This window comes from Aquarana catesbeiana, linkage group LG02 (genome assembly GCF_042186555.1).
Source record: "Aquarana catesbeiana isolate 2022-GZ linkage group LG02, ASM4218655v1, whole genome shotgun sequence".
Taxonomy (NCBI): domain Eukaryota; kingdom Metazoa; phylum Chordata; class Amphibia; order Anura; family Ranidae; genus Aquarana; species Aquarana catesbeiana.
The window spans coordinates 5,596,239-5,617,654 of NC_133325.1; the positions used below are offsets into that span (position 1 = coordinate 5,596,239).

At 44.8% G+C, this 21,416-nt stretch overlaps 1 protein-coding gene and 1 pseudogene across 1 annotated transcript in view; one reads left to right on the plus strand and one right to left on the minus strand.

Annotated features, from left to right (window-relative positions):
• LOC141126606 (uncharacterized) overlaps positions 1–21,416 on the plus strand; it is a 757,790-nt gene that overhangs the window by 120,227 nt on the left and 616,147 nt on the right.
• LOC141129557 (uncharacterized) overlaps positions 5,509–21,416 on the minus strand; it is a 40,562-nt pseudogene continuing 24,654 nt past the window's right edge.

A 21,416-nucleotide genomic window follows, 5' to 3' on the forward strand; every position in this document is an offset into this window, starting at 1 on the left:
GGTGGGATCTGGGGGTCCCCTTGTTAAAGGGGGCTTCCAGATTCCAATAAGCCCCCTGCCCGCAGACCCCCACAACCATCGGCCAGGGTTGTGGGGATGAGGCCCTTGTCCTCATCAACATGGAGACAAGGTGTTTTGGGGGGCTACTCCAAAGCACCCTCCCAATGTTGAGGGCATGTGACCTGGTACGGTTCAGAAGGGGGGGACGAGAGAGCGACCCCCCCTTCTGAACCGTACCAGGTCACATGCCCTCAACATTGGGAGGGTGCTTTGGAGTAGCCCCCCAAAACACCTTGTCCCCATGTTGATGAGGACAAGGGCCTCATCCCCACAACCCTGGCCGATGGTTGTGGGGGTCTTTTCCTGCGGCCTGCCAGGTTGCGTGCTCAGATTAGGGTCTGGTATGGATTTTTGGGGGGACCCCACGCCGTTTTTTTTATTTTGGCACGGGATTCCCCTTAAAATCCATATCAGACCTGAAGGGTCTGGTATGGAATTTAGGGGGACCCCCATGTCATTTTTTTTTTTATTTTGGCCGGGGGTTCCCCTTAATATTCACACCAGACCTGAAGGGCCTGGTATGGAATTTAGGGGGACCCCCACGTCATTTTTTTTTAAATTTTGGTTCGGGGTTCCCATGCCGTTTTTATCAATGAACTTTTATGTGTATTGTCGGACCGGCAATGCAATAGCCGCGAGTAGTTTTAAATGGCTTTTTTCCTTTGAAATGTCATTTTTCTGTCAGACTGTTCTAAACACAGGAAACGTGTGCCCCTTTACAGGCATACTATAGACACCCCCCAGCTACGAAATTTAAAGGGATATTACACTTTTATTGTTTGATTTTAAGCATTATTAAAATCACTGCTCCTGAAAAAACGGCCGTTTTTAAAAGTTTTTTTTGCATTGATCCATGTCCCCTGGGGCAGGACCCGGGTCCCCAAACACTTTATATGACAATAACTTGCATATAAGCCTTTAAAATTAGCACTTTTGATTATTCATGTTCGTGTCCCATAGACTTTAACGGTGTTCGCGTGTTCGAACAAACTTTTTTCCTGTTCACATGTTCTAGTGCAAACCGAACAGGGGGGTGTTCGTCTCATCCCTAATCCTGGCCACATTCCTACACACATGCAATTAGTGTGTACACATATGTGGCCATAGTGAACTGTAATTGCACATTTATTGTCTGTTTTCTCATATGTATGATCTTGTAAGCAATGCATAGGAATAAAAGCATAAGCTAGTACTGTTTTTCTGGTGCTAAGATTCTGTTATTTATAATGTACTAAATAACAATCATCCTATTATCTCCCTATGGTCGGTTATGTTTGCAGGGGTTTATCTTACCTTTATCATCCTTCACACAGGCATTTAGGTCTGCCCAGTTTGTGAAAACTTGGCAGGCAATCTGGTTCCATGCCCTCCTCTTGCTCACTCTCAGCTTGTAGCATGGATCTCTGGAATCATAGAGACAGGGGTGCTGCTTTACCATTCTGATAAAGCTCTCCTGATCTAAAAGACATACTGTCTCATCCACTTCACTCTCTATATTGCTGGCCTCCATGTCTTCTAACCAAAAAATGGTGATCTGTGCACTTCCTGTGTATGTTTTATGTCATTTCCTTTATGTAAATTTATTTCATTTGAGTAGGGAATACAAACGCTCCAAAAACATCAAAATATGCCCAATTCGAGCGTCAAAAAAGGGTCCAGAACTTGTTTGAGCTTCAAGCGTAGGGCTTCAGGTGACTTGGAGTGGAGATGTGAACCATCTCCATAGAGAATAATGTATTTTTTCCCCTCAAGCGTTTTGTAGCTTCAGGCTTTAAGCTACAAAACGCTTAGGTGTGAATGCAGCCTAAGTGCAGACAAACACAAAATAATTCCCACATTTCTGGTAAAAAGCAATAAAGGATGTTAAGCTGAGTAAATAGATACCTAACATGTCAGGTTTTATAATTGCACACGCCCATGGAACTGTGCCAAACTGCAGTACCTAAAAATCTCCATAGGAGGCACATTAAAAGCCTTCAGAGGTCACCAGCTTAGAGTTGCACAGGAGGTCTGGAGGGAAATTTATTGCTCCGGCTCCGATATTCGTGGTTATATCTCACATGTGTGGTGCGATCGCCGTTCACATGAGCAAAGGGGGTGGGGATGCTTTCATCTTTTTTTTTTAATTTATAACCTTTTTTGGCCCAAAATCTGCATTTTTTCACTTATAAAGCAGAACTCCGGGAAAAACATTTTTTCATGTTCTCGTTGCTGATCTCCGACCTTTACCAACTATGCCATCCATGTTCTTCTGAGCTCTGTAGTTCCTCTGCAATAACCTGCTGATCTTGCTGATAAACCGTTATTGCCTGGTGATTTCCTGTTTGTAAGACCGCTGGCTGCTATTCCTCCTGTACTCCCAGCCAGCGGTCTTGTCACTGCCCACCTGTAGTTCTGTAAAGTGGGGAGAGGGACTTGTATTTCCGCCTGGCTCGCTGTAGTGGGCGGAGGGGGTCTCACATCCCCCTGTCAGTGCCACCTATTAAGGTGGTGTCCTCCTCCTTTGCTCTCTCCTCCTCCCTGCCAGCACCGCCCCCATCCCCCCATCACCACCGCCCGCCATCTCTCTCCAGTGCAGAGCGGGGAGAGTTACCAAAGATCATTGGGGTGACAGAGCGGATCTCGGGCTGACAGTTATTGTTGGTGAAAACACCTCCCTGTACCGGCATTGGAACAGTGTGCTCTGCCCTGTCTATCACAGTGCCGTTACAGGGAGGCGGGGCTGTATGGCGAGCGGTGATTGTATGGAATTTAGGGGGACTCCCACGTCATTTTTTTTTTTTTTTTTTGGTTCGGGGTTGCCCTGTGGGGAATTCCCATGCCGTTTTTATCAATGAACTTCTATGTGTATTGTCGGCAATGCAATAGCCGCGAGTAGTTTTAAATGGGTTTTTTCCTTTGAAATGTCATTTTGCTGTCAGACTGTTCTAAACACGGGAAACATGCGCCCCTTTACAGGCATACTATAGACACCCCCCAGGTACGAAATTTAAAGGGATATTACACTTTTATTGTTTGACTTTAAGCATTATTAAAATCACTGCTCCTGAAAAAACGTCCGTTTTTAAAACTTTTTTTTGCATTGATCCATGTCCCCTGGGGCAGGACCCGGGTCCCCAAACACTTTTTATGACAATAACTTTAAAATTAGCACTTTTGATTTTTCTCATAGACTTTTAAAGGGTGTTCCGCGGCATTCGAATTTGCCGCAAACACCCCAAATTGTTCGCTGTTCGGCGAACTTGCGAACAGCCAATGTTCGAGTCGAACATGAGTTCGACTCAAACTCAAAGCTCATCCCTAATCCTGACTGAGCGTCATATGACATCCAGCAGGATAAGCCGCGACACATCGCATTCTGACACACCGCATCTCCGATCAAGGTAAAGAGCCTCTGACGGTGATCAGCTGTGTCCAATCACATCTAATCACAGTGTAAACAGGAAAAGCCGTGTATCGCACTGACAGGCGTGAGTAGAGGAGAGCCAATCGGCTGCTCTCCTAAGAGGGGGGTCTGTTCTGATTAATGATCAGTGCAGCCCCCCAAAGATGCCCACCCAGGACCATCAGCGATGCCCACCCATGGCCACCAAGTAAGCCTACTAGAGCCCACCAGGGATGGCAATCATTGCTCATTAGGGATGGCACTCTGTGCCCATCAGTGATGCCTGCCAGCGCCTCTGAACAGGGCTGCCTATGCATGCCGCCCATCAGTGCCACCTCTACGTGTCCTCCAGTGCCACCTATCAGTCCCCCCTATCAGTGCCAAGGATACATGCTGCATATAAGTGCCACCTCATCAGTGCCCATCAGTGAAGGAGAAAACTTACTTTTGTAACAGAATCTAAGAAAACCTTTTTTTTTTTTTTTTTCAAAATTATCAGTCTTTTTTTATTTGTAGCGCAAAAAATAAAAACCGCAGAAGTGATCAAATATCACCAAAAGAAAGCTCTATTTGTGGGAAAGAAATTTTGTTTGGGTACAGCGTCACACGACCGCGCAATTGTCATTGAAAATGTGAGAGCGCTGAAAGCTGAAAATTGGTCTGGGCAGGAAGGTGTATAAGTGTCCGGGATTGAAGTGGTTAAAAAAACATCTCCTGACATTTAGGGGTCTCCTAGTAAAATCAGCACACAGTACACACATTACACATTGTTAGGCACATAGGTATCCCTTTCATTGCCCCTAGATGTCATCCCCTTCCCAGCCAGTGTCATTAGTACAGTGACAGTGTATAGTATTATCACTGATCTCTGTATTAGTGTCACTGGTGATGTCAGTGTCAGCTAGTCAGTTCCCACCCAGCGTCCGCCGCACTATAACAGTCCTACTATAAGTCACCGATCACCACCATTACCTGTATAATAATAAAAATTCCAGTATATATCCCATAGTTTGTAGATGCTATAAAACTTTCGCACAAACCAATTAATATATATTTGTTGGGATTTTTTTTATTACCAAAGACAAGTAGCAGAATACATTTTGGTCAAATTTAATGAAGATTTTTTTTTTTTAATTTATTCGATATGTATTATAGCAGAAAGTAAAAAGAAAAATGATTAACATTTTTTATTTATATATATATATCGTATATAATGTATTATGTAATAAAAAAAGTTAAAAAGTTTTGCATAACCACGCAATTTCCAGTGCTATTTAGCACAGCGCTAAAAATATCCTGGTCATGAAGGGGGAAAACCTTCCAGAGCTGAAGTGGTTAAGAAAGTGATTTCCTATGATGGTCAGCTCCCTCTAGTGGCCATAATGAAGTATTTTTCGTAAAAGGCTTCCATTAGTAAAAATACAACAATACCGCACTATGGCCACTAGAGGGAGCCAATGGTCATAGGAAATCAATGTATGAGATAAAATATAGACAACATTCCTCACAGCTGGGTGAATTCTTGTCATATTCATTCAACAATTTAAAACAAACGAGAACACTAAGTGATTGCAAAGCTTACATCACATATCAATGAAAGGCAATGACTCCATTTTTCTATTTTAATCATTTTTATTGGAAGTTCTCTTATTGAACAATCAGTTACAAAATACAAAGTGTTACAAATGACAAGTGACATTGTCCATCCTTGTTTAGATAGACATAGCACATTGACATGGAGTGATAAAACACAATATAAGTGGGATATTTGTGAGACAAGTCCTCCCTGTGTACGGGCCAATAATAAAGGACATCCAGGGACTCACAACCCCCTTCACACACTCACCACAAATATATCACCCTGCTTCTTATATGATGGAGATCAGCCATGGAGTATATCTGAGGGGTATATCAGGGTGTGCTTCTTCCCCACATGAGAGCTGTGATGTCCAGCAACATTCATATAGAAGACATTTCCCGCACTCAAGGCACATATACACCTCGAGGGTTGTGTGGGATCCCTGATATACAGGAAGACAGGACTTCAGTGAGGAACAATTCCCTCACTCAGGACAGGAATATGGCTTCTCCCCTGTGTGAGATCTCTGATGTGTGGAAAGATTGGACTTATCTGGAAAACATTTCCCGCACTCAGAACAGGAATACGGTTTTTCCCCGTGTGAGATCTCTGATGTAAGGAAAGATGGTACTTCCTTGAAAAACATTTCCCTCACTCAGGACAGGAATATGGCTTCTCCCTCGTGTGAGATCTCTGATGTGTGGAAAGATTGTACTTGCCTGAAAAACATTTCCCACACTCAGAACAGGAATACGGCTTTTCAGCCGTGTGAGATCTCTGATGTGTGGAAATATTGGACTTCACTGAAAAACATTTCCCGCACTCAGGACAGGAATACGGCTTTTCTCCTGTATGAGACCTTGTATGCTCATTAAGCTTGGATTTATAATGGAAACACTTCCCGCACTCAGTACAGGAAAACCTCTTATCTGTTGGGAGGACGGCACCATCCCTCACAGTCTGAGGTTCCTCAGGATAAGAGGAATACGATGGTCCATCTACACTGTGTGGTGCCGGATGGACATTTGAGGTAGTCGGGTTTTCTCCTGGACTATACTGTGTGATGTCCTCATCTTCTACTTTACAGTCTGGAGACAAAGTGAGACAATCCTCTGAGGTTTTCATGAGCAGATTGGTTCCCCTAAACCAGGACTCCGCCCACATCAGGCAGCTTTGTCTCTGAGGATCTTACAATTCCCCCTCAAGGTAACTAGTAAATGGGTCCTCTGATCTCCTACCAGATCATTTCTTTATTCATGGACCTTAGTCAGAGAGTGAGGACACAACGAGAACTGTCTTTTATAGGAGTGACATTGATGAGGGGATTATAGGACGAGTATCCCCACCCCCTCTATCACTCATTGTCATCTTCCCAACACAAGAAGTCCTGAACTCCCTGATTTAGTCATGAATAACAGCGGGGCTGAGCCCCACCAGAGGTCAGAGAGTGAGGATGGGGGGAGAACAACCAAGATGAAGACTGGACTGATCCTGGTGGACTGAAGACCACCATCATTGGGTTATTGGTTCCTCCCTCATTATCACTTTCTGTTTAAGGTTCCAAAGTTTGAGGATGTTATCACATTATTATCAACATGTAAAAGTCTGTGCTCCAATCACATCATCAGATATAAAATCAAACCACTATAATCTGATTCCACCCTGAAATGAAATAAGTAATCAGGAAGCTGCTCACATAATACCCAGATATGAGGTATAACTGAATTCCTCCAAAATATGCAGCGCTGGCCCTTTAAATCATATACAAAAACCACACCACAGATGAGGTCATCAGGGGCTTGATCACTGATCCAATCCCTGATGTGATGATGTCAGCATGTTGGGCGGAGCATAACAATCTAACGTCATCACGCCCATTGCGGCTGGACCGAGTGCCGAGGAGATACACTGTGCATGTCTACCGATGTGTGTGACAGATATTTCTATGTAATAAAGTGAGAGATGTTATAGATCTATACTATGTGGAGAGTTCTTCTTGTCTCGGGTCTGAGACTATACAGCGGGGTCAGCAAATTGTAAATCACGACTACGTGATTGGTAGATCTCAGTCTGGGATTGCTGACCTGCCGATGTCTCCTCTGTAGTGCCACCTCCAGTGCCATATGGAGTGATACCAACTGCACTCCACCTCTAATCCTGGCTAGTGGTCTCCAGAGTGGTGCCAGCAGCAGAAGGAAGAGATCTTCAGGTTAATGTGAAGCAATACACCGAGCATAATAGTATAGGGCTGCTTTCACAGTGATGTGCTGCGGTTTACCCACACCGGGGGTGCAGTGCAGTGTACCTGCAGCTGTCCTGGGGGTTTGCTGCACTTATCTATAGACTTCTATTATATCCTGCGGGTTTGCTGCACTTATCTATAGACTTCTATTATATCCTGCGGGTTTGCTGCACTTATCTATAGAATTATATCCTGTGGGTTTGCTGCACTTTTGATACGCTTTCAGAAAGTGCCCCACACCTGCAGGATATAATAGAAGTCTATGACAAAGTGCAGTTAACCCAGGAAAGTTGCAGATGCACTGCGTTGCACCTGTGGGGCAGGTAAACTGCAGAACATCAGTGTGAAAGCAGCCTTATAGGGGCTCAGAACAGTAAGGGTTCATTTACATTTGTAGTTTGAGGGATGGTAAAACCCTATAGTAAAAATGTGTTTTTATCCCCCCTGCCCCAACCACACCCCCTTTAGCTGCAGTGGCCAGGGGTGTACATATGTCGTAGCCGCAGCAGGAGTTATATGCATTGTCATGGTTGGTGGATGTCATGGTTGGTGGATGTCATGGTTGGTGGGTGTCATGGTTGGTGGATGTCATGGTTGGTGGGTGATATGGTTGGTGGGTGACATGGTTGGTGGGTGACATGGTTGATTGGTGTCATGGTTGGTGGGTGACATGGTTGTCATGGTTGGTGGATGTCATGGTTGGTGGGTGTCATGGTTGGTGGGTGTCATGGTTGATGGGTGTCATGGTTGATGGGTGTCATGGTTGGTGGCTGCCATGGTTGATGGGTGCATTGGTTGGTGGGTGTCATGGTTGGCATGGTTTGTGGGTGTCATGGTTGGTGGGTGTCATGGTTGGCATGGTTTGTGGGTGTCATGGTTGGTGGGTGTCATGGTTGATGGGTGTCGCACCTACCAAGCATAACCCATTCAAGTGAATTAGGCCACTCTACAAGTGCCCTGCAACCTTGTGCAGTACAGAAAGGAAGGGGTTAAAGCAGGCAGCATTGTTGCTTTCTCATCACCTGCTTTAACCCTTTGGACCTTAGGGTTGGACTTGATGGACTTGTGTCTTTTTTCAAAATCACCTACTATGTAACTATATGTAACTATGTAACTATGACCTTACAGAAGCATGAAGTTGTGGGGCGCATGCAGAGTGCCCTTATTTACTTAAATGGGTTAAAATTGGCAGGCGGTACACTGCTACTCTTCTGAAAAGTGATCCAAGTGTATTTGACAGGTGGTGAGGAGGTGATATGTTGCCTCCTCACCACCTGATTTACATCCATGATTGCGGTGCAATGCACACTATTGTGACTCAGTAGTATGGCAATTAGAGGTTAAATTAGGTTTGAGGAGGTGACACTGGACAATACTGTGCCTGGTGATCTTTGACTTTTCCCATGTTGTTCAGGTAGATCTCCTCCTCGTTAAGGTTGCCTACCTCTGCTACACAGACATATCCCTCCACCCGGCACTGCCAGCAAACAACAGAACTAGTAACCCCGGGAGAATTCCTCTGTCAGAGATCTCGCTAGATCCGGGTATGGGACAGAATGTAAGACACATACCTCAGATGTCTAAGACAAGCAACACCTATAGAGAAAATCAATATTTTACTGCCAGCTGAACCCCCAGAATCTCCATAAATCCATCCTAGATACATGAACTGTGTCTGCAGCACAGAGAAGGAAGATTATCCGAGAGAAATACAGGAATACAGGATGGGGAACACAGCTCAGGAAAGTGACCAGGGGATTACAGGCTGATATAACCCAGTCCCCACCCTACTCTGGACCAATAAGTGAGCAGTATGGGTGGAGGATAGGGTTGCCACCTCATCCCTTTAAAACACGAACACATATTCATTACACAGGTTCTGAGGCTAATTTATTGCAGATAAGGCACCAAGTGAGTTTAATTACCACCTTTATCAGCCACAGAACCTGTGTAATTAATATGTGTTCGGGTTTAAAGGGATGAGGTGGCAACCCTAGTGGAGGAATGTATTTCGTGTTAATGACCCACCTGTGCTGATCTCTGTAGGAGTGTCCTCCTCTATAAATGTCGCTGTTATTCCATCCTCCTCCATAGACTACTGATCATCCCTCACATGCATCTCTTCTTCTTCTGCTTTAACCTCAAATTCTATATCGATTGGATCTCCACTCTAAATCAAGAAAATGAGAGAAATTATCATCTGTAACATATAAGCTGTATTACTGTGACATCACATATATAAAATCCACACATCTCCATCCATGTTCTAGATGCTCCATCCCACCAACATTGTAATAATGATCGATGGTGTGATCTCCCTGTGTGGAATCCCATGAATACCGAGGATGGGAACATCTCTCTGGGGGGGGTTCATGTAGCTGGATGACTCCACCATGGTGTCCTGGTACACATCTTTGTGTTCTTTTAGGAACTTTGACTCCTCCATAACCCAATCCTCATCATCCTTCTCTTTTATCTCTTCTTTAACATCAGCTTCAGAATCACTGAGTTTTCCACTCTGAATATATAATAAAAATGACATCAATTATAATGTAGTAAGGCCCCGGGCCCCCTTTGGTCTAATAAGAACCACCAGAGTTAGGCAGAGCTGACATCCTTCTATGCAGAGTATGTTAAGAGGCATGGTGGGTGCAAGATAATGTAGATTAATGGGCTACATAGACTTCTTGAATGCAAAGAGATTTATTGTCTCTTGAACAGAACTGTGGGAGAGAGGGTTAGGCCAGGACACCCTGAGTAGTTGCAATGTTAATTGGCAGATTCAGAGACTTCTATAGGTAGACAGCCATGCAGAGAAAGGCATCCAGCAAGACACCACATCTGCACAAGTAGGGCCACCATCTTCTATGGCAACAGTCTTATAACAGTTTCTAACACGCGTTGTAATGAACTTCTTCACTTCCTCTACAATTTCCCCTTATAATTCTTCACTCCACTGAGCTCCCAGTATCTCTCACTACACTCACTGATCCACTGCCACTGGATCCCCTGAGCTCGTCCAATCTTCTCACACAGTATCTTCCTCAAGCGTCACCCCTGCCTCCCTGCTGGGTCCCTAGCTTGGCACTCACAGATACTCCTCAAGTGTCACCCCGCTGGCCAGCTCAGTCCCTGGCTTTACACACAAGGCTTCTCTGCAAGCATCACCTCCGCTGGCTGGGTCCCTGGCTTGGCACCTGCTGAAGTTTCCCAATTCTTCACCATCCCCGGTTGGTGAGAATGCTGTTCCAGTACTTGCTTCAGCTACTCACAGTGGTCCCTGGTAATAAGGTGGATAGTCCATTAGTGGTGACAGCTTCCCCTCTACCTCCATCCACGACTGGTTCTCTGGCCGGCAGAACCGTCACTTCTGGTTGGACTGCAAGCCGCAATCCCAACCCTTCACTGCTCTTTTGTTTCTGGATAGGCCCTCAGACAGCCTAGCAGCCAGAAGTCCCTGTAGGCCTCAGGCATTGGCCTAGCAGCCCGGAGCAGCACAACACACATCCAATCAGACAGCCATCCAGGTGGCACAGAACACTGATCACTTGACCTCACCCAAATAAATAGGCTTTCCAAGCAGGCCAAGGAATTCAAAAAAATCCCTGCCCATTGGCTGAGACACCCCATCTATTCCTAATTTGTCCTTGCAATGCCCTTGTCTTAAATAATGCCACCGGATACCCGGCCACCTAGTGACAGAAGAGAAAAGTGCAGCAATTCTAGAATTAGGGTGAGATCAATTGACCCCTAACAATTGGCCAAAGCAACTATCACTCGGCAAATAAATTTAGGAGCAACCCTGCCTAAACATCAAGGTGCTACATCCTCCCCCTGCCTAGAAAACTACATCTCAGAGTTTGCAGAAAAAAAAAAATAATTTGAGCCCTCAAGCCTGAGAACGAATGTCCTGGCAAAAACTGGGATGGGTGGGGAATCAAGGAAAGGAATAATAATAACAGTAATACAAAGGGGTACCACATGAAATAAACATATGTAACACATACATAAGCTATTGGTAGTTCTCAAAAGGCAGATAAATATCAGACATTATGTACAATTTATGTGTGGTATACCACCCAAACAACTGAGGGAATTTTGCGAACAGGCAAAAGTCTATGGGACCCGACAATGAAAAATCGAAAGTGCTAATTTTAAAGGCTTATATGTAAGTTATTGTCATAAAAAGTGTTTGGGGACCCGGGTCCTGCCCCAGGGGACATGTAACAATGGAAAAAAAGTTTTTTTTTTCAGGAGCAGTGATTTTAATAATGCTTAAAGATATACAATTAAAATGAAATATTCCTTTAAATATTGTTCCTGGGTGGTGTCCTTAGTCTGCCTGTAAAGTAGCATATCTTTCCATGTTTATAACAGTACCACAGCAAAATGACATTTCTAAGGCCCCTTTCACACTAGGACGGTGGGGGGGTCGGCGGTAAAACAGCGCTATTTTTAGCGCTGCTTTACCGTCGTTTTAGCGGCGGTATTCGGCCACTAGCGGTTGCGGTTTTAACCCCCGCTGGTGGCTGAAAAAGGGTTAAAACCGCTCGCATAGCGCCGCTATAGCCGTGGTATAGCCGCGCTGCCCCATTGATTTCAATGGGCAGGAGCGGTTTTGGAGCGGTGAATACACCGCTCCTTCACCGCTCCAAAGATTCGGTTTGCAGAAGTTTTTTCTCTCTCCTGCCAGCGCACCGCTTCAGTGTGAAAGCCCTTGGGCTTTCACACTGAAGAAACAGCAGCGGCAGTTTTAGGTCGGTTTGCAGGCACTATTTTTAGCGCAATAACGCCTGCAAACCGCCCCAAAGGAAAAAATTTAATTGAAAATTGCTTGCGACTGTAATATATTGTCGGGTCCCAGCAATATACATAAAAATCACCCCCCCCAGTCCATTACCAGGCCCTTTGGCTCTGGTATGAATATTAACCACTTGCCGACCGCCTACCGCATATATACTGCGGCAGAATGGCACGGGCAGGCAAAATCACGTACCCATACGTGATCTGCCTCCCGCGGGTGGGGGGTCCGATCGGAACCCCCCCGGTGCCATAGGCGGTCGGCTTTCGTTCGCGGGCGATGGGAGGTGAGGGGGAGGCCATCCATTGATGGCCACCCCCTCCCGATCACTCCCGGCGAATGAAAACGCTTCCTTTCCCTCTGTAATGTAAACAGAGGGAAAGGAAGTGATGTCATCTCTCCTCGAGTCGGTCTTTTCGTCCCGGCGCAGAGGAGAGAAGACATCCAAGTAAGTGCACCAACACTACACTTACAGTAGAACACGCAGGCACACTTTTCACCAACCTGTCACCCCCCGATCACCCCCCGATCACCCCCCTGTACCCACTGTCACTCTGACACCAATAGCAGTGTTTTTTTTTTTTTGCATTGGTGTCAGTTTGTCAGTTATAAGTGTTAGGGCAGTTAGATTAGCCCCCTTTAGGTCTAGGGTACCCCCCCTTAGGTCCAGGGTACCCCCTAACCCCCCTAATAAAAGTTAATCCCTTGATTACCCCCCGTCACCAGTGTCGCTAAGCGATCGTTTTTCTGATCGCTGTATTAGTGACACAGGTGACGCTAGTTAGGGAGGTGAGTATATAGGTTTGCTGTCAGTGTTTTATAGCGACAGGGACCCCCATATACTACCTGCTAAAGGTTTTAACCCCCTGATTGCCCCCTAGTTAACCCTTTCACCAGCGATCACCGTATAAGTGTTACGGGTGACGCTGGTTAGATAGTTTGTTTTTTGTAGTTTATTATAGTTTATTACAGTTTATTATAGTTTATTATAGTTTTAGGGCACCCGCCGTTTATTACCTTATAAAGGTTTAACCCCCTAATTGCCCGGCGGTGATAGAAGTTAAGTTTTTAGGATCTGATAAGGTCTGCGTCGCCCCAGGCAGCGTCAGGTTAGCGCCAGTACCGCTAAAACCCACGCACGCAGCATACACCTCCCTTAGTGCTATAGTATCTGAACGGATCGATATCTGATCCGATCAGATCTATACTCCCCAGCAGTTTAGGGTTCCCTGAAACACAGTGTTAGCGGGATCAGCCCAGATACCTGCTAGCACCTGCGTTTTGCCCCTGCGCCCAGCCCAGCCCAGCCCACCCAAGTGCAGTATCGATCGATAACTGACACTTACAAAACACTAAGCACACATAACTGCAGCGGTCGCAGAGTCAGGCCTGATCCCTGCGATCACTAACAGTTTTTTGGTAGCGTTTTGAATCAGTCGCTAACAGTCAGGAGCTTTTTTGCCTGTGAGTCTCACTAGTGTACCCCTAAATTTAGAGGCCAAAATGGCAAATCGAAGGTACACTAGTGAAGAGGCCTACAGGATTCTGAGCATGACAGATAGTGAAGAGGAAGTCACTCATCTGTCAAGTTCAGGCTCAGAATACGAACCTGTAGAGGACAGCGGCTCCATGACAGATAGCTCTGACGACGGAGTTGTGGTCCCTGCTAGGGTCAGGCGTACCAGACCCCGAACTTCTTCTGTCCTTGAAGTGCAAGAACCGCAGGGCTCTCGTATGGAGCAGAGAAGTACTAGTGCCGCTACTCCTTCTGGTGAACTGGCAAGCACCAGCGGCCTAGTACACCCTGGTCGTACATCCAGCACTGCAGTATCACGTGGTGACGTGGCGAGTCCCATAAGTGCAGTTCAAGCTGGCGAAGTGGCAAGCACAAGTAGTGTCCCGCTGCCACCAAGAAGAAGACGAACACAGGCCCGTCGTGCCCATAGTGCCCTTCCTGCTGCATTCGCCAATCCGAATTGGGAACCTTCCACTTCTGCAGCACCCGTACTTCCCCCTTTCACTGGCCAACCCGGAATTCAGGTGGAAACAGTTGACTTTACGCCACTGGATTTTTATTCGCTGTTTTTCACCGAAGATCTCTATAGATCTATTGTGGTCCAAAGCAATTTGTACGCTGGTCAACACATCGCCACTATTCCCCAGTCCTCCCTTGCCAGAGATTGGAGACCAATTACGATCTCCGAATTTAAGATCTTTCTGGGCCTTTCCCTCCTCATGGGCATAACCAAAAAGAGTGAGTTGCGGTCATATTGGTCCACTGACCCAATTCACCATATGCCCGTGTTCTCTGCCTCCATGACCAGGGCACGATACGAGCAGATTTTGCGGTTCATGCACTTCAACGACAATGAACTCTGTCGTCCTCGTGGAGACCCTGCATACGATCGGCTCTACAAAATTCGGCCCCTCGTAAACCACTTCAACCAACGTTTTGCAGACTTGTTTACCCCCCATCAAGTTGTCTGCGTTGATGAGTCCCTGATTAAGTTTTCTGGCCGCTTGTCATTCAAACAGTACCTTCCCAGCAAGCATGCCAGATACGGGGTCAAGATGTATAAGCTCTGTGACAGGGCCACAGGCTATACATGTAGATTTATGGTTTACGAGGGAAAAGATAGTCACGTAGAGCCGATAAACTGCCCTGACTACATAGGAAGCGCTGGCAAGATTGTGTGGGACTTGGTGTCACCCTTATTCGGAAAGGGGTACCACTTGTACGTGGACAATTATTATATGAGCGTGCCACTTTTTAGTCACTTGTTTGATCATCAGATTGGAGCATGTGGCACCGTGCGACCTAATCGCCGGGGCTTTCCCCGTCGGCTTGTAGAGTCCCGTCTTAGGCTGGGGGAGAGAGCCTGCTTGCAGTATAATAATTTGCTCGCTATGAAGTGGAGGGACAATAAGAATGTTTTCGTTCTTACCTCCCTTCATGCAGACACGACGACCCAAATTACTACGGCGACTGGTGTTGTGGAGAAACCCCTCTGTGTCCACGAATACAACCTTAATATGGGAGGGGTGGAGTGGTGTTTCCAGATGGTGCTCCACCTCACCTTCCCAATCCAAATGCAGTAAGCCGGCTGCATGGGAGGCATTTTCCTTATGTCCTCCAGAGTACCCCTACCCAACGAGCCCCCCAAAAAAGATGTCGTGTCTGCAGCAAGCGCGGATTTAGGTGTGACACCCGGTATTGTTGTCCCTCCTGTCCTGACAATCCTGGTCTATGCATTGGTGAATGTTTTGAACGCTACCATACACTAGTGGAGTATTAGCGTAGGGTTCAGCATGGCACAGACTAGGCACACTAACACAGGGTCTCCCAAGATGCCATCGCATTTTGAGAGACCCAAACCTGGTACAGTTACAGTTAAAAGTTAAAGTTACTAAAAAAAGTGTTAAAAAAAAAAAATACAAAAAAAATAAAAAAATAAAAATACAAAAAAAATATAAAATAAAAAAAAACAAAAATAGTTGTCGTTTTATTGTTCTCTCTCTCTATTCTCTCTCTATTGTTCTGCTCTTTTTTATTGTATTCTATACTGCAATGTTTTATTGTTATGTTTTTATCATGTTTGCTTTATAGGTATGCAATTTTTTTATACTTTTTTATTGTTAACCACTTTTTTGTTTTCAGGTACGCCATTCAGCTGCAGAGCGGATTTATTTATCTTGACAGCAACAGCGTTTGCTCCCACGATATATAAAGCCGTGACTCCAGCGCTGTCGGAGGTGATTTCACCACCACAGTTACATACTTCAGCATATATGCCGAAGCGTGGGGGCAGTAGTGGGTGGAGGAGCAATTTGCTCCTGCCTTTTGCGGGAGGATGCCCTCATGCTTCGGCATATATAAATGGTGCATGTATGCCCATCATTAGAAGTGGGCGGATGAAGGGAGGTATTCTAATGGTGGGCATACCCACCGATCAATATCTTTTTTTTGTTCAGCCCACAGGCTGCATGAAAAAAAAGTTTACAATACAAGGACCAACAACGTACTGGTATGTTGCTGGACTTTGAGTGGTTATACCAGAATGATGCCTGCAGGTTTAGGTATCATCTTGGTATCATTCTTTTCAGCCAGCGGTCGGCTTTCATGTAAAAGCAATCCTAGTGGCTAATTAGCCTCTAGACTGCTTTTACAAGCAGTGGGAGGGATTCCCCCCCCCCACCGTCTTCCATGTTTTTCTCTGGCTCTCCTGTCCCAACAGGGAACCTGAGAATGCAGCCGGTGATTCGGCCAGCTGACCATAGAGCTGATCAGAGACCAGAATGGCTCCAATCATCTCTATGGCCTAAGAAACCGGAAGCTACGAGCATTTCATGACTTAGATTTCGCCGGATGTAAACAGCGCCATTGGGAAATTGGGAAAGCATTTTATCACACCGATCTTGGTGTGGTCAGATACTTTGAGGGCAGAGGAGAGATCTAGGGTCTAATAGACCCCAATTTTTTCAAAAAAGAGTACCTGTCACTACCTATTGCTATCATAGGGGATATTTACATTCCCTGAGATAACAATAAAAATGATTTAAAAAAAAATGAAAGGAACAGTTTAAAAATAAGATAAAAAATCAAAAAATTAATAAAGAAAAAAAAAAAAAAAAAAAAAAAGCACCCCTGTCCCCCCCTGCTCTCGCGCAAAGGCGAACGCAAGTGTCGGTCTGGCGTCAAATGTAAACAGCAATTGCACCATGCATGTGAGGTATCACCGCGAAGGTCAGATCGAGGGCAGTAATTTTAGCAGTAGACCTCCTCTGTAAATCTAAAGTGGTAACCTGTAAAGGCTTTTAAAGGCTTTTTAAAATGTATTTAGTTTGTCGCCACTGCACGTTTGTGCGCAATTTAAAAGCATGTCATGTTTGGTATCCATGTACTCGGCCTAAGATCATCTTTTTTATTTCATCAAACATTTGGGCAATATAGTGTGTTTTAGTGCATTAAAATTTTAAAAAGTGTGTTTTTTCCCCAAAAAATGCGTTTGAAAATCGCTGCGCAAATACTGTGTGAAAAAAAAAAAAATGAAACACCCACCATTTTAATCTGTAGGGCATTTGCTTTAAAAAAATATATATAATGTTTGGGGGTTCAAAGTAATTTTCTTGCAAAAAAAAAAACTTTTTCATGTAAACAATAAGTGTCAGAAAGGGCTTTGTCTTCAAGTGGTTAGAAGAGTGGGTGATGTGTGACATAAGCTTCTAAATGTTGTGCATAAAATGCCAGGACAGTTCAAAACCCCCCCAAATGACCCCATTTTGGAAAGTAGACACCCCAAGCTATTTGCTGAGAGGCATGTCGAGTCCATGGAATATTTTATATTGTGACACAAGTTGCGGGAAAAAGACAATTTTTTTTTTTTTTTGCACAAAGTTGTCACTAAATGATATATTGCTCAAACATGCCATGGGAATATGTGAAATTACACCCCAAAATACATTCTGTTGCTTCTCCTGAGTATGGGGATACCACATGTGTGAGACTTTTTGGGAGCCTAGCCGCGTACGGGACCCCGAAAACCAAGCACCGCCTTCAGGCTTTCTAAGGGCGTAAATTTTTGATTTCACTCTTCACTGCCTATCACAGTTTCGGAGGCCATGGAATGCCCAGGTGGCACAACCCCCCCCCAAATGACCAAATTTTGGAAAATAGACACCCAAAGCTATTTTCTGAGAGGTATAGTGAGTATTTTGCAGACCTCACTTTTTGTCACAAACTTTTGAAAATTGAAAAAAGAAAAAAAAAATGTTTTTATTGTCTTTCTTCATTTTCAAAAACAAATAAGAGCTGCAAAATACTCACCATGCCTCTCAGCAAATAGCTTGGGGTGTCTACTTTCCAAAATGGGGTCATTTTGGGGGGTTTTGTGCTATCTTGGCATTTTATGGCCTTCAAAACTGTGATGGGTAGTGAGGAGTGAAATCAAAAATTAACGCTCTTAGAAATCCTGAAGGCGGTGATTGGATTTTGGGGCCCGTATGAAGCTAGGCTCCCAAAAAGTGCCACTCATGTGGTATCCCCATACTCAGAAGAAGTAGCAGAATGTATTTTGGGGTGTAATTCCACATATGCCCATGGCATGTTTGAGCAATATATCATTTAGTGACAACTTTGTGAAAAAAAAAAAAAAAAATTGTCACTTTCCCGCAGCTTGTGTCAAAATATAAAATATTCCATGGACTCAACATGCCTCTCAGCAAATAGCTTGGGGTGTCTACTTTCCAAAATGGGGTCATTTGGGGGGGGTTTGTGCCATCTTGGGATTTTATGGCCTTCAAAACTGTGATAGGTAGTGAAGAGTGAAATCAAGAATTTATGCCCTTAGAAATCCTGAAGGCGGTGCTTAGTTTTCGGGGCCCCGTACGCGGATAGGCTCCCAAAAAGTCCCACACATGTGGTATCCCCGTACTCAGGAGAAGCAGCTAAATGTATTTTGGGGTGCAATTCCACATATGCCCATGGCCTGTGTGAGCAATATATCATTTAGTGACAACTTTGTGCAAAAAAAAAAAAAATTGTCACATTCCCGCAACTTGTGTCAAAAAATAAAATATTCCATGGACTCAACATGCCTCTCAGCAAATAGCTTGGGGTGTCTACTTTCCAAAATGGGGTCATTTGGGGGGGTTTTGTGCCATCTTGGCATTTTATGGCCTTCAAAACTGTGATAGGTAGTGAGGTGTGAAATCAAAAATTTATGCCCTTTGAAATCCTGAAGGCGGTGCTTGGTTTTCGGGGCCCCGTACGCGGCTAGGCTCCCAAAAAGTCCCACACATGTGGTATCCCCGTACTCAGGAGAAGCAGCTAAATGTATTTTGGGGTGCAATTCCACATATGCGCATGGCCTGTGTGAGCAATATATCATTTAGTGACAACTTTTTGTAATTTTTTTTTTTTTTTGTCATTATTCAATCACTTGGGACAAAAAAAAAATATTCAATGGGTTCAACATGCCTCTCAGCAATTTCCTTGGGGTGTCTACTTTCCAAAATGGGGTCATTTGTGGGGGTTTTGTACTGCCCTGCCATTTTAGCACCTCATGAAATGACATAGGCAGTCATAAAATAAAAGCTGTGTAAATTCCAGAAAATGTACCCTAGTTTGTAGACGCTATAACTTTTGCGCAAACCAATAAATATATTGACATTTTTTTACCAAAGACATGTGGCCGAATACATTTTGGCCTAAATGTATGACTAAAATTGAATTTATTGGATTTTTTTTATAACAAAAAGTAGAAAATATCATTTTTTTTCAAAATTTTCGGTCTTTTTCCGTTTATAGCGCAAAAAATAAAAACGGCAGAGGTGATCAAATACCATCAAAAGAAAGCTCTATTTGTGGGAAGAAAAGGACGCAAATTTTGTTTGGGTACACCATTGCATGACCGCGCAATTAGCAGTTAAAGCGACGCAGTGCCGAATTGTAAAAAGTGCTCTGGTCAGGAAGGGGGTAAAACCTTCCGGGGCTGAAGTGGTTAAGGGAACCCTGCACCAAAATTAAAAAAAAAAAAATTGCGTAGGGGGCCCCCCAAAATCCAAACCAGGCCCTTCAGGTCTGGTATGGATTTTAAGGAGAAACCTGTGCCAAAATTAAAAAAAAGAAAAATGAAGTCCATACCAGACCCTTATCTGAGTGCGCAACCTGAGAGGCCACAGAAAAAAGGGGGCGAGAGAGCTCCCCCCTCCTGAACCGTACCAGGCCACATGCCGTTAACATGGGAGGGTGCTTTGGGGTCCTCCCCAAAAGCACCTAGTTGTGGGGGTCTGCCCAGTGGTTGTGGGGGTCTGCAGGCAGGGGGCATATCGGAATCTGAAAGCACCCTTTAACAAGGGGACCCCCAGATTCCGCACCCCTATGTGAATGGGTATCGTGTACATTGTACCCCTACACATTCACCAAAAAAGTGTCAAAAAAGGAAAAATGACAATAAACAATTTTGGACAATTCCTTTATTAAACAAAAAAAAATGTCCCGCAATGTGGATCAATCTTCGATCACAGCGCCGACAACCCGAGAAAAAAAAGGAAAAACTTTGCCTCGATGGGAGGCTCCTGCCAACTGCAGCCTTTTTGCACTGACAGCTGTTATATAGCTGAGGGTGGGGCCACCCAGTGACATAAGCAGGTGACCACGTCCCCTTCTGAGGTAATGTGATGTCACGTAACGTCAGAGGCAGGCGGGGTCACCTGTTCACGTCACCGGGTGTCCCCGCCCTCAGTTATATAACAGCTGACAGGCTGCAGATGCGGGGACTTCTCCCATGGAGGTGGAGTATTTTTGTTTTATGTTTTTTTTCTTGGGTTGTCGGCGCTGTGATTGAATGTTACCCTATGGTATGTGGAGATTGCCCACACTGCCCTGGGCTGGAAGGTCAACCCCCTTGGGGCTATGGCCCCCTCCCTGAGGGTCTTTAGGGATTTGATACTTAGGGATTTGGAACTATTACCCATCAAAAGATTGCATTTCAAGAGAGATTTGAAGTCAGGTCTGAAATCTTTATATGAGCATAAAAACTTAGAAATTAGACCAGCTGACAAAGGGGGGGGCATTATTATTTTGGATAGGAAGGATTATCTTGCTGAGATGTCTAAGATATTAGGTGACCGCGATACTTATACCCCCCTTAGGTCAGATTCCAAGGCCCAATACAAAAAAGAATTGGAGGTGTTAATACAGTATGAATTTGAACAAGGCATTCTAAACAATAAAGAGAAATCATATTTGGTACCTAGGGCCCCACGTCCCCCCGTTATTTATTATTTGCCGAAAATCCATAAGCATCCTACCTGTCCCCCGGGACGCCCTATTGTTAGTGGCATTGATTCTATCACATCCCGGGTGGGCAGGTACATTGATTTTTACCTACAGCCATTAGTCACCAAGATGCCATCACACTTGAAGGACTCCCGCCAAGTAATTAATTTACTTGCTAATTATACCCCAAACTCAGGGTGGTGGTTAGTGACAGCCGATGTCGCTTCATTATATACAATAATACCGCATATTTTGGGGCTATTTGCGGTAGAGTATTTTCTTAGGCATGACTCTGCGCTGTTTGATGAACAAATTGGTTTTATTATGCAATTACCGTATATACTCGAGTATAAGTCGAATTTTTCAGCACATTTTTTTGTGCTGAAAGTGCCCCCCTCGACTTATACTCGAGTCAAGCACTTTTCTGCAACAAAAAATTTCATTTTCCGAACCGAATTTGGGGCCCCATATCTCAGGGCCACTTGGTGCTAAGAACCCCAGATTTGGTGTGCAAACATATCCAACGCTGAAGTTCCTAGCACCAAGTGGCCCTGAGATACGGGGCCCCAA